Here is a 14,732-nt window from a genome sequence, read left to right on the forward strand (position 1 = left end):
TCTCATACTTTGGGTAACTGTAATGGGCAAAATTTGATGTGATATGAATCTTAAGGGTTGGAAATAATCTGCTAAATCAATATATAGCATTGTTTGATACAATCTCAGTTGATTGTATTATATAGAACTTGTTTCCTCAGCCAACTATATTTTATCTAACAAAACGTATTTTAACAAGTATTTCACAAAGATTTTTTCCATTACCTGTTCAAGATTCCTCGTTTTGTAGGTCTCTCGTCTATGCAATAAGTTCCCTAAGGTTAAGAATGAAAGAGGTCTCTACTACAGACATTCTTGATTGAAATTGCAGCTAAACTGCTGCAGTAATGAGAATATTTCCTTTCTCCTAGACAATTCAAATAAAAATAAATAAATAAATAAATAAAGATCATTTATTTGCAATGAGAATTTGCTAATGATGCTACTATGGAAATGAAGAGCAAAACTCATTGTTTTACTGGAAGCACGATCAGGCTATGTTGTGAGACATTCCTTCAAAGAAAAAGAGACTGTCATGTATATATAATGTGACACGCAGCAGCTTTAGAAAATGCTGCTGCTTTTCTGGAAAAAAGTGGTTAAAAACACATGATGATGAAGTTAACCTAAATCTTTCATTGGCTTACAAAAAATAGGTCAAGTAGTGCATTACTCGCTCCGCTGTAAGCCTGTACACAATCCGTGCATTCCAAAGCAAAAGAGGTTTTGCTTCACATTCCTACATCTACTTTCAGTCATGATATCTGTAAGCTAAAGCACTTGGCTTTTCACAAGCATGACTCCCTTTTGCTTTCTTTAAAGTGGAAATTCATACGTTCTTTAACGGTATTGTTTTTTTTTTTTTTTCTTTTTTATTTTTTCCTGAAAAGATGTTTGAGTGTACCACTTGTAATTATTTTATGTTAGTTTTAGAACTAAAATACTGGCATATGTTGACACAGATACTATCGCACAGTTCATAGCCGATTCGTAAACAAATTTGCTTCTCCTTTTCCAGTCTTCAACTTCTAACAGAAACAAAGTATCGTGATGTGTCTCCATGTCAAACAACACGCGAAGCGTCGAGGGCTTGTTTTAAACACGGGCACTGCAGAGGCACATGGATGATGTGGCTGGGGTCACGCACTTTTTTGGCAGTCTAGCCTCAGCAGCCAAGCCGGCTGCGTGTCTCGGGGCTCTCCCACTCCTCCTCGGCGGGCACGGAGCCTGGCGGCAGAGCAGCCCCCGGTGCAGCCCCCTCCGCTGAGGCTGCCTCCAGGCCGCCGTGGATGCCACCCACCAAGATGGAGGCCGCCTCTTCTCGGAGCCTCTGTCCCGTGCCGCCCGTTCCGTGGTTACTGACACGGGGCCACCAGCCCCGGCTCCCCAAATCCGCCCTTTTTTTTGGGGGGTGCGGGCAGCTGCTGCCTCCCCCGTGGCACATCCCGGCCCCCAGCCGAGCACCCCCCGGCTGGAGGCCGCGCTCGGGGCGCCGCAGGCCGCGAGGGCAGGGCCGCGGGGGGGCGGCCGGGGGAGGCTCGGAGCGGAGCGGGGGGGGGGGAGGCCGGGCCCGCTCCGCCCCCGGCTCGTCCGGGAGCCGCCGCCGCAGGTGCCGGGCGGGCCGCGGGAGGCTCCGAGGGGAGGGGAAAGGGGGGGTTGTTGGGAAGAAGAAAGAAAAAAAAGAAAAAAAAAAAAAAGAAAAAAAAAAAAGTTTCCAGCTGATGCTTTTGGGAGGAAAGGTGGAAAATGCCCGTGCTGAGCCGGCAAGAAGCGGTAACCACGGGAAGCCCCTTCCCCGTTATTCCCCGCTTCGCGAGCACGGGGCCGCCGCTCCCACGTTGGCGGCCGGGGGCTGCGAGCCCCGGCCGGGCAGGGCTGGGCTGGGCAGGACTGGGCTGGGCAGGGCGGGGGTGCAGCCTCCATCCCTGCCGGCCTCCCTCCGTGCCGGCCCGCGGGCGGGGTGAGAGAAGGGTTAAGAAACTTGGCTGAAGAGATGAATGGCGCGGGAGGGAGGAGGAGGAGGAGGAGGAGGAGGAGCCGGGCTGCGCCGCGCCGGGCGAGGTGGAAGGCGGGGAGGATCGCGGCTGCGGGTTAGGCTTTGAAAGTCAGCCTCGCAGGCATTGCAGCAGAGCCACGAACCGCGCAGGGGAGCGGCGCCGCGCCGGGCTCGGCTCGCCGCGTACGTGCGGGGGGTCGGGGGGGAGCGGGGCGGCTGGGCTCGGCTCGGCTGGGCTCGGCTCGGCTCGGTGCCGTCCCCGGGTCGGGGTCCCCGCGGAGCCGGGCTCGGCGCTGGGGGAGGCCGGGCGCCGCGGCCGTGCGGCGGAGGCGGGGGGGGGGAGGCCGGCGGGCAGCGCTCGGGAGGAGCCGCCGCGGGGCGGGCGGCGCTGCGTGTGCAAGGGGGGAGGGTGCTGGTGTCCGTCCGTCTGTCTGTCCGCGTGTCTGTCCGTGCAGCGCTGCCGGGCGGCGGCGGGGAGCGAACAATGCCGGGGTGAGCCCGGCGAGGGGTGGCCGCGGCGGGGACGGCTTCCGGGGGGGTCCCCCCCTTTACGGGGTCAGCTGGAAGTTTGGGGGGCTTGGGGGCGGCGTGTGAGCGAGGGGGGGACCCCGGCTTTTACAGCCCCAGCGCTGGCTGGGGGGAGACCTCCGGGGTCGAGGCCAGGGTCGGCGAAGCTCCGCCCGGGGCAGCGCCGAGGCCGGCTGCTGCCTCCCTTTCTCCCTCCCTTTCTCCCTCCCTCCCTTTCGGTCCCGCCGCCCCCCGCCCAGCCCCAGCCCCACCTGCGGGCACCCCCCGCCCCCTTTCCCCTGGCCGCCGGTCGGGGCGGCCGCGGGTGCCCCCGCAGATGCCGCCTCATCGCCGCCGCGCCGGCCCCGCGGGGACGTCGCTGTTTCCCTTCTAGACTAAAGGTTACTTTTCCTGGCGTGTTTTCCTGTCCCCGAAGCCCTTTAAAGGTGATTTCTGCCTCTCCCCCTCCCCGCGCCGTCTCCCTGCGGAAGGTGCTGGAGGCGGCTGTGCTGTGCGAGTGCCGCTCGGTAATTAACTGGGAGCAAAGGGAAGCCCGAGGAGACGCGGGGTCAGAGCATGGGCAAAATGAGGGGCAGCGCCGTGCCCCTGCTGCACCCGGTTTGTGCCTTGCTTGTCTTCTTGTGGATTCCAGATCCACAGCGTTTTAACTGAAAGGAGACTCAAGCTGAAATGCCTGACGCGTGTTGAAAGTGTGTAGAAAACGGGGGAATTTCTGGCTTTGGCAGTGTGCTGGTGTTAGGAGAGCTGAAGTGGAAGTTGTCCCCTTTTGCATGGTCTTTCTGTAGTCTGGAGACCGTACCGCTCTGCATTTCGTCTAGGGGGACCTGCCTGCGGTGCCTGAGAGCTCCTTGGCTGATCAGAATTTAACTGAGTCATGGCACAATAAATGTTTAGAGATGTTACAGAGCTTTACTTAAAAAAGTGTGCAGATCTAGCCTACAAAGAGCCATAGGGAGGAAAGGTGGGGTACCCCTGAGCGAGAGCTGGAAACCTTTAATAGTCCAACCTGAAGCGTTGCTCGTGGGCCTGGCTGAACACGCTAGAAAGTGACACATTAAGAAGCCGTATGACACAGGCTTTCTGAGCTGGGAGTATTTTGTGGTTTAAATCTGATCTAATGGCATCTGAGTAATTGTTGTTGTACGGGCGACCAGAGCGGACACCTCGGAGAGCAAAAGTTCTCATTCAGGGCTGTGCTTGGGCAGATCTGTGACTTCTGCTGTCTGGGGCATTTGTCTTCCCAAACTTGTGGTTGAGAAGGGCTCTCTTGTTATTTTATCAGCATTTGTATGGCCAGGGATAGTCTATAAGGCAAGACGGTCAGTTTTTTATGAGTTAAATGCATGTTAAATGCATTGTTTGTGTGTGTGCAGGTGTGTGTGTGTGTGTATATATATGTATGTGTGTGTATATACATGTACACATACACAGGTATACGTTTTGTTGAGCAGGAAGGAAGAAGTAACAAGTAGTGACTGCATGTTTTAGGCTGGGGTGAAAATTGACCTCCTGTTTGACTGGCGTGCAGTTCTGAGTTATCTGATGAGGGAGATCTGTCAGTGGCTTTAAGATTTTTCTATATTGTGTATGCACACAGTATAAGATGCTGTCAAATGCCAAACCATGCAGGATGGATGTTTTTTAAATATCTAAACTTGACTGTTGTGTTGTGTTTGTTTTTTTTTTTTTCTCCCCTAATAGTCTTGGGGTAAAAAAATAAAAATAATAATATATAAATATATAAATATATAAATATATATATATATATATATATATAAATAAACAGATGAGAATGTGCTCTTCCTCTTTTCTCTCTGCAATTGTTTCTTCTTCTAAAGTGATAGATAATGCTAAACAAAACTGGTGGGTAAAAATAACAAAAACTTATTATGATCATAGAGACTATGTTGATAAAGAAGCAAACAGATGTTTTTATACTGTAAGCTTAAAAAACATGTGCTTTAAATGCTGGCTGTGTCACCTCCAGCATTTGATAATCAGTTGTGTTTAGGATGACTCCTATTATGTAAAAGACATCCAAGATGCATATATTTCTTAAACTGATTCAGTAAAGGTTACAGGACTCAAACACAGATTAACTTGATGATCATATGTGCTGGTAGGTTTTATTTAACATGGGATTGGTTTAAAATAATTGACCAAGGCTTGCTTTAAAGCTTTATTTTGACTTTTCACAGAGAACTTTTTTTTTCTCCTGTATTTGAACACTGACATAAGGTTTCTATAATGCCACCTGTATTATTGTTAGCACTGAGAGCACTGTTAATTTTACCAGTGACAGTGCAGCACATTGGTATACTAAAAGATAAACTCCGTTTTGCATTGTGCCGAGCACATGTATAAACTTGCCCAAGGCAAAGCTGGGGAGTTGCATTTCCCACATTCAGCTGTCTTGCTCAACGGTAGTGCTTGATGCCTCGCTGCAGGAGAAGACTTGAAGACTGTAATATTTTTGTTAATTTTAGAATAGCTCCTATGAACCAGCCTGAACCTCAGAACCAAAATGGCTTGCGTTTTTATTCCTGCATGTGAATGTACGGGGATTCCAGAAGGGAGACAGGGAAGACTGTGGGCTTTCTAGCCAAGCACCTGATGTGGGGGCACCGGCCCCAAGAGCGGTGGGGTGGTGGCTGCCCGGTGCCTTTGGGGCTCCGTGATGTGTGGGGTGCATGGCTGAGTTACAGGTGGTAGATGGGACAAACAGGATGCACATCCCATGGACAGGAAAAAGGGCTAAATGCTCTTTTGGGACAAGAAGTGTGGATTTTGAAGTGTAAATCATTACTGCTCAGCAGGAGCTTAATGACAGGCAAGTGGAAAGATAATGCAGGTAGGGAGTGAAGTCTGAACGGGAGGAAGATGTACAAGAGAATATGCGCAAATGGATAAAATGATTAAAAATACAAACTTGACAATCTGTCTAAATAGCCCTAAACCAAAGAAAGAAGGGTAACAGTAATAGCGTTTGTGGTTTGCTCTCTCTTCCTGCGAACAGGCCAACATGATAAGAACAGTGACTAGCTGTATTGGTCTGCCCACAGCACATGTGAGGAACATATTTAACAAGTGCGTGTGACTTATCTTCTGGATATGATGGTGTTCGGGTTTTGATAGTTGCATTTGAAAATACTGAATTAGAAAATTAATATGCTAAGGTTTGCAAGTGATATTTTAGCTGGACATCCATGATCACATAAACTCGCTTGAATTTGATAATGGGAAGATTTGCCTCCAGGAAAATGGGAAGGAAAACTCTTTTGCTAAAGATGAATGCATACATTTTAGTGTTTCTGGATTATTTATTTCAAGTACACTGAGAAATGTGACCAGACCTATATAGCACTTGGAAGAATTAATGTGGTAATTTGTTTGGCTGTCTGTTGCATGTCACTTGACTTAAATGGTTAAAGGAGAACAGAAACTAATATTCCTGTAAACATCTGTGTGGTGCGGGAGGGGAAGAAGCAGTTGCTAGCTATCAGCAGAGTTTGGCCCAAAATAGGATGCAGTCTCTTACTGAAATCGTTCCTGGAACTCATTACTCCTGTTTAATAATTACCTGTCTGGAGAGAAGTTCTGCTTTCACACATTTCACTTCTAAATATCACCATCTCTGGCAAAGAACAATTTTGCTTATAGACAAAATCAGGTTAAAAGCAGAAACTGCTTGTCTTCTCTTAGCTGTGGGTTTCTAAGAGGTTTAGTGTAGAAAAGTTGAGCATTGGGAGAATAACTCGGCAGGCAGTTTCTCCTCCTCTCGAGAAAGAAAGCTGCGAGAAGGTGATCATAACAGATCGGGCAGATGCTGGGTGTAAAGTGTGTGAGTCTTGACTGCACCTTATATTTAAAAACAAAGAAGAGATCATTTAAGTGGCCTAAGAAAGCGCTTAATGAATTTCAGTGCTGAACAGTACAAGACGCATGTCTTGCGGAAAAAACAGTCTTTTAGTTCTGTGTGGCCTTAGGCTGACACTGTTGCTCTGATGGTGATTCTTTTTACAGTGATCTGTAAGTAATCCACAGCTGCTGGCTTCTTACCTCTTTTGTGAAAATGGTGTTGGAAGGGAAAGGGAAAAGACTTCTTTAGTGCTGAAGTGAGCTCAGCCTTCTACAGAGGTGAGAAGAAATGATCAGTCCCATCCCAGGAGATTGTCCTGGCTGCATTTTTAATGTCATCACACATCACATTTTCAGTAACTTATAATAGGGAGGAGAGCAACAATCAGCCACTGAGGTGCACAAACCCAAGTATCCAGCTGTTAAGTTTTTGCAAATAAAATAGTATTCTAGCAAAGAATTTCTCGAACATCATTGAAGAAATATGGATTTATTTTTCTCAGAAAGAGTAAATTCTTTTGTTCTTTTCTCAGAACTCTTACAAACTTTTTGTAGTCACAAGGAACAATACAAAAACATTGCTTAATGCTGACCTAAAGGAAATCTTATGTATACGTTGAACCTTGATGGCAATACAGTGGTGTTCTTTCTTGTTTGCTTGGTTTCTCCCTTAGATAGAAATCTGTCTTCTCATAGAAGTAGGAATACTTAAATAAAAACATCTGTCAGTGGTGGAAAACACTGTCTACATCTATAGTATAGCACAGAACTACTAAAATGAACTATTTTTTCTCAAATATATGTAATCTTCTCAATTTATTGCCTCAATTTATTATGTAAATTTAAAAGCACAGCTTCCTTCTGCTCCAAGGGTGTTCTGCTCTTGTCCCTCTCTTTGGTCACAAGAGGCTCCATCATCCAGCTGACCTGCTCTTTCAGTCAAGTGGGGCTGGAAAGACTTCTGAATGATGTTTATTGCTGCATTTGTCACTGTACCTTTGTCACTTCTCCTTTTATTTTGACTGCAATGGTGACTTAATCTCTCTTTTTTTTTTTTTTTCCCCTACTTAAATTTGAATGTTGAGACTTCTATTGTTCTGTGGGACAAATTGACTTTTTTTAATGATGTGTTTGGGGGAAGGATCTGAAATAGTCTCTGCGTGTAGTATTTCAGGGTATTTACTTTTTTTTCAACATAGCGGATCCACTGCTTTTGTTGGATCTTGATGTTGGCAGTAGCCCAGTGCGCTTCTGTTTCACTGACCTTAAATCTTTGAATAGGTTGGCTTTGGATGATGAGCCTTCTCTCAACACCTGTATCTCTTTTCCCAGGTAGTACGTTACAGTAGTCAGAGTCAGATGTTTTCTCTGAACTGACTGCAAAGCCCAAATGGCTTTGCAGAAGTGGGCAATGCTATAAGCTGCCTGCAAAGCACACGATTTTCCCCCTCTACTCTACTGCCCCAGTAGCCATCCTTGGAGTCCTCCATACTAGAGAAATCCTGTGTTTAATTCTTCTCTTGTTTGTAGGCTTTGTGAGAACAGAGGCTAAAAGTGAGGAAAAGAGAAGGGGAACCCTCCCTGTGCCAAATGAGAGAAGGGCAAAATTCTGCAAAACCAGGGAGAGAGTCTGTTTTTGTTATTTTATTTTATTTTTTTTGTTTTATTATAATTAAATTTATTTATGCATAATAAACACGCTGCTTAGGGTGGTAACCTGGAGACAGAGGAGTTAACATGAGCATTATTCTTCTGACAAGCCCTGTTACTGAAGGTTAAGTAGTACAAATAGCAATGATCTGCACTACCTGTAAGTTTGCATCTTTTACCATAAGTTAGAAGTAGTAGAGAAGCGCTGAGAACTTTTAAAGTGGTACTTGTGGTGGATAACATGTTCTAAGTATACTGTTCTACACTATTTAATTCTTGAATATCTCAAAACAAGTGTTTTCATTTCTATTGGTTTGTTTTCTTTTTTTTTTTTTTTTTCTAATTATTTTGTAGGCATTTTGTTCACCAATTATACTATGGTCTCATCTTTTGCTTGTATATATTAAAGGGCTCTTAAAAATACGACTGAGATTTATAGGTGTGAGTCTGAAGTGTTAAGTGGTACTTCCTACATAGGAAGGAGGGCTTTCATGTCATGGTTGTTTTTTGAATAAAATGAAGAAAAACAGGACCGTGGCTTTGAATCAAAGCTGAACATGGACTTTGTTCTTGCAGAAATGCTCTCCAATTATCTAGACAATACAAGTATAGGTGATGCAAGTTATTTGTAATTGATCTACAAGCGGTTCTATTTGGAAAACTTTGGTTTCTGATGTTTTGAGCTACATTTTTATTTTGAAATAGAAACATTAAAAATAAAACATCCCTTATTGTTACGCTAATAATGAAAAGGTAGACATAGATTGGAAGAGGAGAAATTGGTATGCAGTTTTTCATAGGACAATTTTTGTTTCTTCTTTCAGGTGAAGCAAAAAAAAAATTGGTGAGGAAGAAAATTAATGCATCCTTGGACTCCTGAAGGAAGAACCTTCCTGATGGGACCACTTTCAAGGTAAATGATTTGTTTCAATTGTATCCCTTGTTTCTTCAGTTTTGGGTTTCTTCTTTGTCTTGCCAAATCTGTCATACAACTTTCTGTCCTGTATGAGTCTTTTTAAGACTACAGTATATTTTAAAACAGATGATTTTCAGGATAATCCCTGTCTTTTAATGTCAGGCTTCCTTTTTTCTTAAAGTGTGTGCTGATTAAAGACCACTAATATTTTTGGTAATGTTTGAATGTTTTATATGGAATTTGCTGGTAGAAAACCTGAAGATTTAGCCTACTTGTTTTGCTTTAGATTTGCTTGTAATTTCAGAGTGAAAGAAGATTAAATAAAACTTGTGTTACAATGTTTTATTTTTTTTGAAATAAAACAGATCCAAGTTGAGCTTCTGTGGCAAGGGACTGTCACAGTAAAATCATTATTAGATATTACATTACAATGGCTTGCAGACATTTAACACCACTGTCATTTTGTTTGTATGTGCTCCCTTGGTTCCCATTTTCTAAATCCTATTTTTCTGTGATGCTAGGGAATAATTCCCCAAGTGTTGTCCAGTGATTGCTTATGTATATGTACTTTGGTTTGTGAGTAATTTTATTCACTTGAGTAGCCCCACTGTACTCAGTGGGCCTTACATGCATGCCTAAGAACTTGAGAATGCTGATGAGCATAAAGAATATAATTTGGGCATGTAATGGTTGACAAGCAGTTGTTGTTTTGTTTCTGGTCTCTCTTAGGACTCATTTGTGTTGCCTCCAGTGGCAACTTTTGGGAGCATTAGTAAGGAAGGCCTAGAACGCTGGAGGCAGTCATATCAAATCCTAGCCTGAAAAATTTCAAGCATACCCACTGTAATGATGCAACATATATAGCATATTCTTCCTGTAATAAATGTGTTGTTTGACTTCATTTTGAGTATAGAATTGGTTTGAGCATCCGTAATAGTCAACCATAGTGAGATCATCGGAAAATGTTTGTACTTTTTTAAATTGGGGAACTCTGGATTTATCAAAAAATCCAGATAATCCAGGTGTTTTGGAAATAAAGGTAAATCAAAATGAGGGATCTGTTTCTTTTTCTATGATGCTTTCTGTTTGACTCAAAGTCTAACACTGCTATAGTGCTTAGTTGTCTGAGCAATTGTATTTACAGGGAAGTTAACTGCATTATTTGCTGATATCAGAACTGGTGAGATAGACACTTGGAATTAGAACAAAATTAATAGTTATTTACAACTTCACAGTTCTTGTGGTCAGCAAGAGATGGTTTCTTAAACAACCCTGATACTACTTAATAGACAGTGGCTTTTGTGGCAACAATGCTTTTGAAATGTTTCAGGTCTTCAAAAATAGCTAAGTAACTGAAAGCTTTGTTTCAAATTGTTACCTGTGTTTAAAAGTCATTCTATTCAGAGTTGCAAGAGTATGCTGTGAATTAGGGTTTTGCACTGTGTGTATCAGCTTGTCAGTAAGGTGATTAAGCTAATGATTTGAGGAAAATGTGTCTGTCAGTGCATAGGTGTCTGGTACTTTTGGCAGAGATGGCATTCCTTACTCCATTTCTAACCAGCATTATATTGAAGAATACCTGTCTTAGTATACAACTTTGGGTTGCATAGTGTTGTACGGTTTTAACATGGAGCACAGTGGTTGTCTTGATTAGAGATTGTTTTTTTGTTGTTGTTGTTTTTTTTGATTATTTTGTTGTTGTTGTTGTTTGTTTGTTTAAGTCATAATTCTAGGCCACTTGGATTCCCGCAGAAAAGTACAGCTTTGCAAACATTACTGTTGGTCTGGCTGAGGCTGTGTAAGCTTCAGGAGGGTTGGTCTGGCTGACGCTGTGTAAGCTTCAGGAGGGGAAGGCGACTGCCTAGATGTTGTCTAAATGTGAGCATACATCAAAGAAAAGTCTGCCTCATTGAGCTAAAATTTATAAGCTATGTTCAAGTTTATACAGATACACAATTTTTACATGAAACTTCAAAAGTTGTAACTTATAAAAAGATACAGATGAGGATTAAAAACTTGGAGTAATTATAACTATGCTGTCAAAAGAACAAGGTGGTGACTCAGTGTGAGTGAGGCTGGCAGAGGCGGCCCTTAATTGAAGAAGAATTGGTCACTATAAACTGATTGCATTTTATTTTTAATGATAGGTTTCAGAGAACAGCAAATGAGTGTAGTGTGATCTTGACTGATAGCATGCTTTTTCCTTGTTGGTTAAAAAAAAATAAAAATAACGAAAGCCTGAGCATATGAAGTTGCAAACAAAACTTTCACTTTTCTTTCCTTTCCCCTCTAAAGAGGAAAAGAAAGACTACATGGAAGTGAAAAGAACTGTGCTTTTGTTGCAAAGCATTTGGTTGTATTTGTCTTTGGGAATTAACGTAGGTGGTGCTTCTGTTATGTCAATCTAAAAAATTGGTGAAGGGATGGGTAACTTGCAGGGTGGAGATGTCCCTCATTCTCCCAGTGGCTTGGCATTTAATATTTTACAGCAAACTTTTTAGTTTAACATATTTGAACTTGTACTAGATAGGGTTAATAGGCTAGAACAAAAGGTCAAAGCATGAGGCATTAGGCTTAATTAAGGGAGAGCAGGAGTGGCAGGAGTATGTGACAGTTAAATGGGTTTCCCACAGACTAATGTCTGTTACAGTGCAACCATGCCTCAACTTAAGTGGGTTATTTTGTGCAAAGGGCAGCAGTGATTAGCAGTTTGACATGCCAGACATTTCTGGCCAATCCCATCTGTTTTAGAGGTTAAAAAAGCACACCTTTATGAGCTGATAGATTGATTTGTGTGCCCGTTTGGTAAAGATTACAAGTCCAAGGCCAGTGCTGTAAATGCCAGTTATAGAATATTGTACTTTCTTAGTTGTTCTTTGTTTAAACTGTCAACTGTTTTGTAATGGGGATAACAGCTATAAAAGTGACCGTACAATATGAAAAACATGGCAAGGATTCTGAAGCAAGTGTTTTGAACCAGAAAGGTCTGGGTGGAAAGCTTCCTCATCAGGTCTGTTTTGAATTTTGTCCCATGAGTCTTGGCCATTCTGTGATGCTGTGCTTGGAAGGGGAATCTGCCTTCATGTGCTCCTACCAAAAGTTCATAGCTTTTCTTTATAACCATCACTTTTAATGTATTTGTCCTGAAGTTACCTGCCTCAGTGCTAACAGTTTTTTTCAGTTCTTAGCACTGTTGGATAGAAGAGAATCCTCAGTACTTAAAAGGATTCAGGGGTTATACCTGACTTCGTTACATTATCTGTTTCCTTCCTGTTCCATTACTTAACTGGGATGATACATGCATATTTTTCTTGGATTTTCTTTTGTAGCTATTATTCTCTGGATAGTTTATTTTATTGTAACATGAAGTTGCCTTAAACCCAGAATAAAATAGGTAGCACAGTAAGTCTTGACTGTGTTTCCTATCATCTTTATGACTTTGTAAAGTCAAAGTTACATTACTATTAATATGAGACTATTAATAAATCGTTGATGCAATAAAACTGTTTTTGATAATGTTCAAGGTTCATACATAGTTGAAGGTGATTATCCTATTTTAAAATCAAGTAGAGGTCAGACTGTGTTGTAAGATACTGACTTTGGCCCAACTGATATCTGATGACTGTCATTGGTCACGAAGCTTTCCTCACTTGAAACAAAAGTGATTTTGAATTAAATTGTTAACTAGAATTGTGCTTTATGGTAACATGCTGATTAACTTTTGATTCTGTGAAAAGCAGTGACACATATGTGCTTACTTGTTTTTAAGGACTAAAGATTTTATATTTAAAAGCTATTAAGCTTTCCCTATTCTCTATCTCCTGTCCATTCAAGCAACGACACTTTCTGCTAAATATAATTGAGAAATAAAGCTGCATTAAATTAACGTTAGACACCTTACATTTAACGTTCCAACATTAACTTTAAATTTAAGACAGGTGTCAATTTTAATATTTTACTACTTGCAAACATGATTTTCTTTCACTCAGTTTAGTATCTTCAATTCTTTTAATGATTTGATATGCATATTTTGAAGACTGCTGCATGCAGCTAAACTATACTTTTACTGTAACAGCTGTGGCCTGTTCATGAAGAGAACTACGGATTCATGACTTATGAAAAGCTTGTCTTCACCGTATCTAGCTTTGTGAGAACCACCTTTTTTTTTTTTTTTTTTTTTTTTTTTTTTAGTATTACTATTTTTTATCTTGTGAAAGTATCTTCCCCTATTTCTCTTTGAAAAGCCTAGAAATACTTTCAGTGTCCTTTAGGATGAGCAAGGCATCATCATTATCTTGCAGTTTATTTAGCAACATGGAGCTGGAATGGGCATATGCAGCATCATGTTCTCTATGGAATAATATCTATTTAAATGATTTGGATCTAATACATATTTACATGAAAAAACATCTTGCCCTTCTCTGTGGGGAGAGAAGGTGAACAAGCATAAATTTTATAATACTCATTGCTTCTCTTGCACTAAATCATACTTAAATTGCAGAAGGTTGTTGGCTTGAGAGTTGTGTAAAAAGTGCTTGGCTAGTAAAGTGGGGGTGCAGGGAGATTTATCTAATTTAATACTAAGAAAATGTCAGCTGTAGTGTGTTGATAGTGATTGCTTAAATCCAGAAGCTGTAATTCAGACTTCTCTATATGCATATTTGTAATATTTTCATCTTTATAACACACAAAATATAATCCTGAAACTACCTATTAGTGCAGTGTGCATGCATACTATATTTTGGCTAATTGGATTGCTATTGATCATACCTGAGCCATTATCTAATATCTTGGGAATGGGGTGGATGCTGTGTATGCTTGTCTGCTATTTCAGGGCAGAAGGTACTTTATCAAGTTTCTTGCAGTGGTTGTTATTAAAATCTTTATAGTAGCTGCAATTTGTGTAATTAGCATTTCCTGCTCTAAGTGTAGCACAAATGAGAGGTTTTCAGGTAGCATGATAAAAAATCTGTTTGAGACTACAACACAGGATACTTTTTACCCATATCTTAAGGCTAGAGTCTAGTTTTGTTGATGAGAGTGGAAGTGATTTTTATTGTGCTTGGGCTTCTCTCAGAGTCTGCTTAGTTTGTGAAGTATGGTGCCATGAAACCAGTATGGTGGCTTCCCTTCTACTATTCCATTTTTCATTCCTAGATAAATTTGTGCAAAACCATTCAGTTTAATGTTACTGAATATAACAGGGCACTATAGTAAATATTCTGTAATTGTTAGTGAATCTGCTGCTTTTTAACATGGAATCTTTTGTATTGTGCCTTCAAGTTAGGATATAAAATATTTGCATAAAATATTCATACTGCTTGATTGGCCAGTAGACATTAAAAGCTATTTGAAACTGTCTATTGTTTTCAACTTGTAATAGTCTTAAAAAAAAAAAAAAAAAAAAAAGTTAAAAAGTTCCCAGTGTTAGGTATTTTAGAGGACTTCGCTTTTTATTTTTATTTTTTTTTTCTCCTCTCCCTGTAATAGATGACATGGCAAAGGCAAGCACTTGGTTTGTACCCCTGACCTTTACATGCTGCTTAGGAAGGATGCTGTGCCATGTTCATGTGAACTGGCCTACTGTAGATTTCTCCTTATTTCAGACTTTGATACTCTTTGACCTTGTAGTCGTTGACTTTGATCTGGAACAATTTCAAAGTCATGTAAATGAATGTAATTAAGGTATTGCTTATCATCTTGGAGAGTTCACAGAGAGGCTTATTGGCTAGAAAGGTTTGTTTACTTAATATGGAAGGTTAATATAAGGTTAAATTTCGCTGTGTAAAATGGCTTCATAATGTT

At 41.7% G+C, this 14,732-nt stretch overlaps 1 long non-coding RNA gene across 2 annotated transcripts in view; it reads left to right on the forward strand.

Moving 5' to 3' along the window:
* The first annotated feature begins 2,040 nt into the window (after nt 1–2,040).
* Nucleotides 2,041–14,732, forward strand: part of LOC116485751 — a 52,849-nt gene continuing 40,157 nt past the window's right edge. For both annotated transcript variants that reach the window (XR_004252894.1, XR_004252893.1), the window contains exons 1-2: nt 2,041–2,158; nt 8,836–8,924. This is a non-coding gene — a long non-coding RNA (uncharacterized LOC116485751). The remainder of the gene's footprint in view (nt 2,159–8,835; nt 8,925–14,732) is intronic.

The sequence above is a fragment of the Aythya fuligula genome, chromosome 1 (assembly GCF_009819795.1).
Source record: "Aythya fuligula isolate bAytFul2 chromosome 1, bAytFul2.pri, whole genome shotgun sequence".
NCBI lineage: Eukaryota > Metazoa > Chordata > Aves > Anseriformes > Anatidae > Aythya > Aythya fuligula.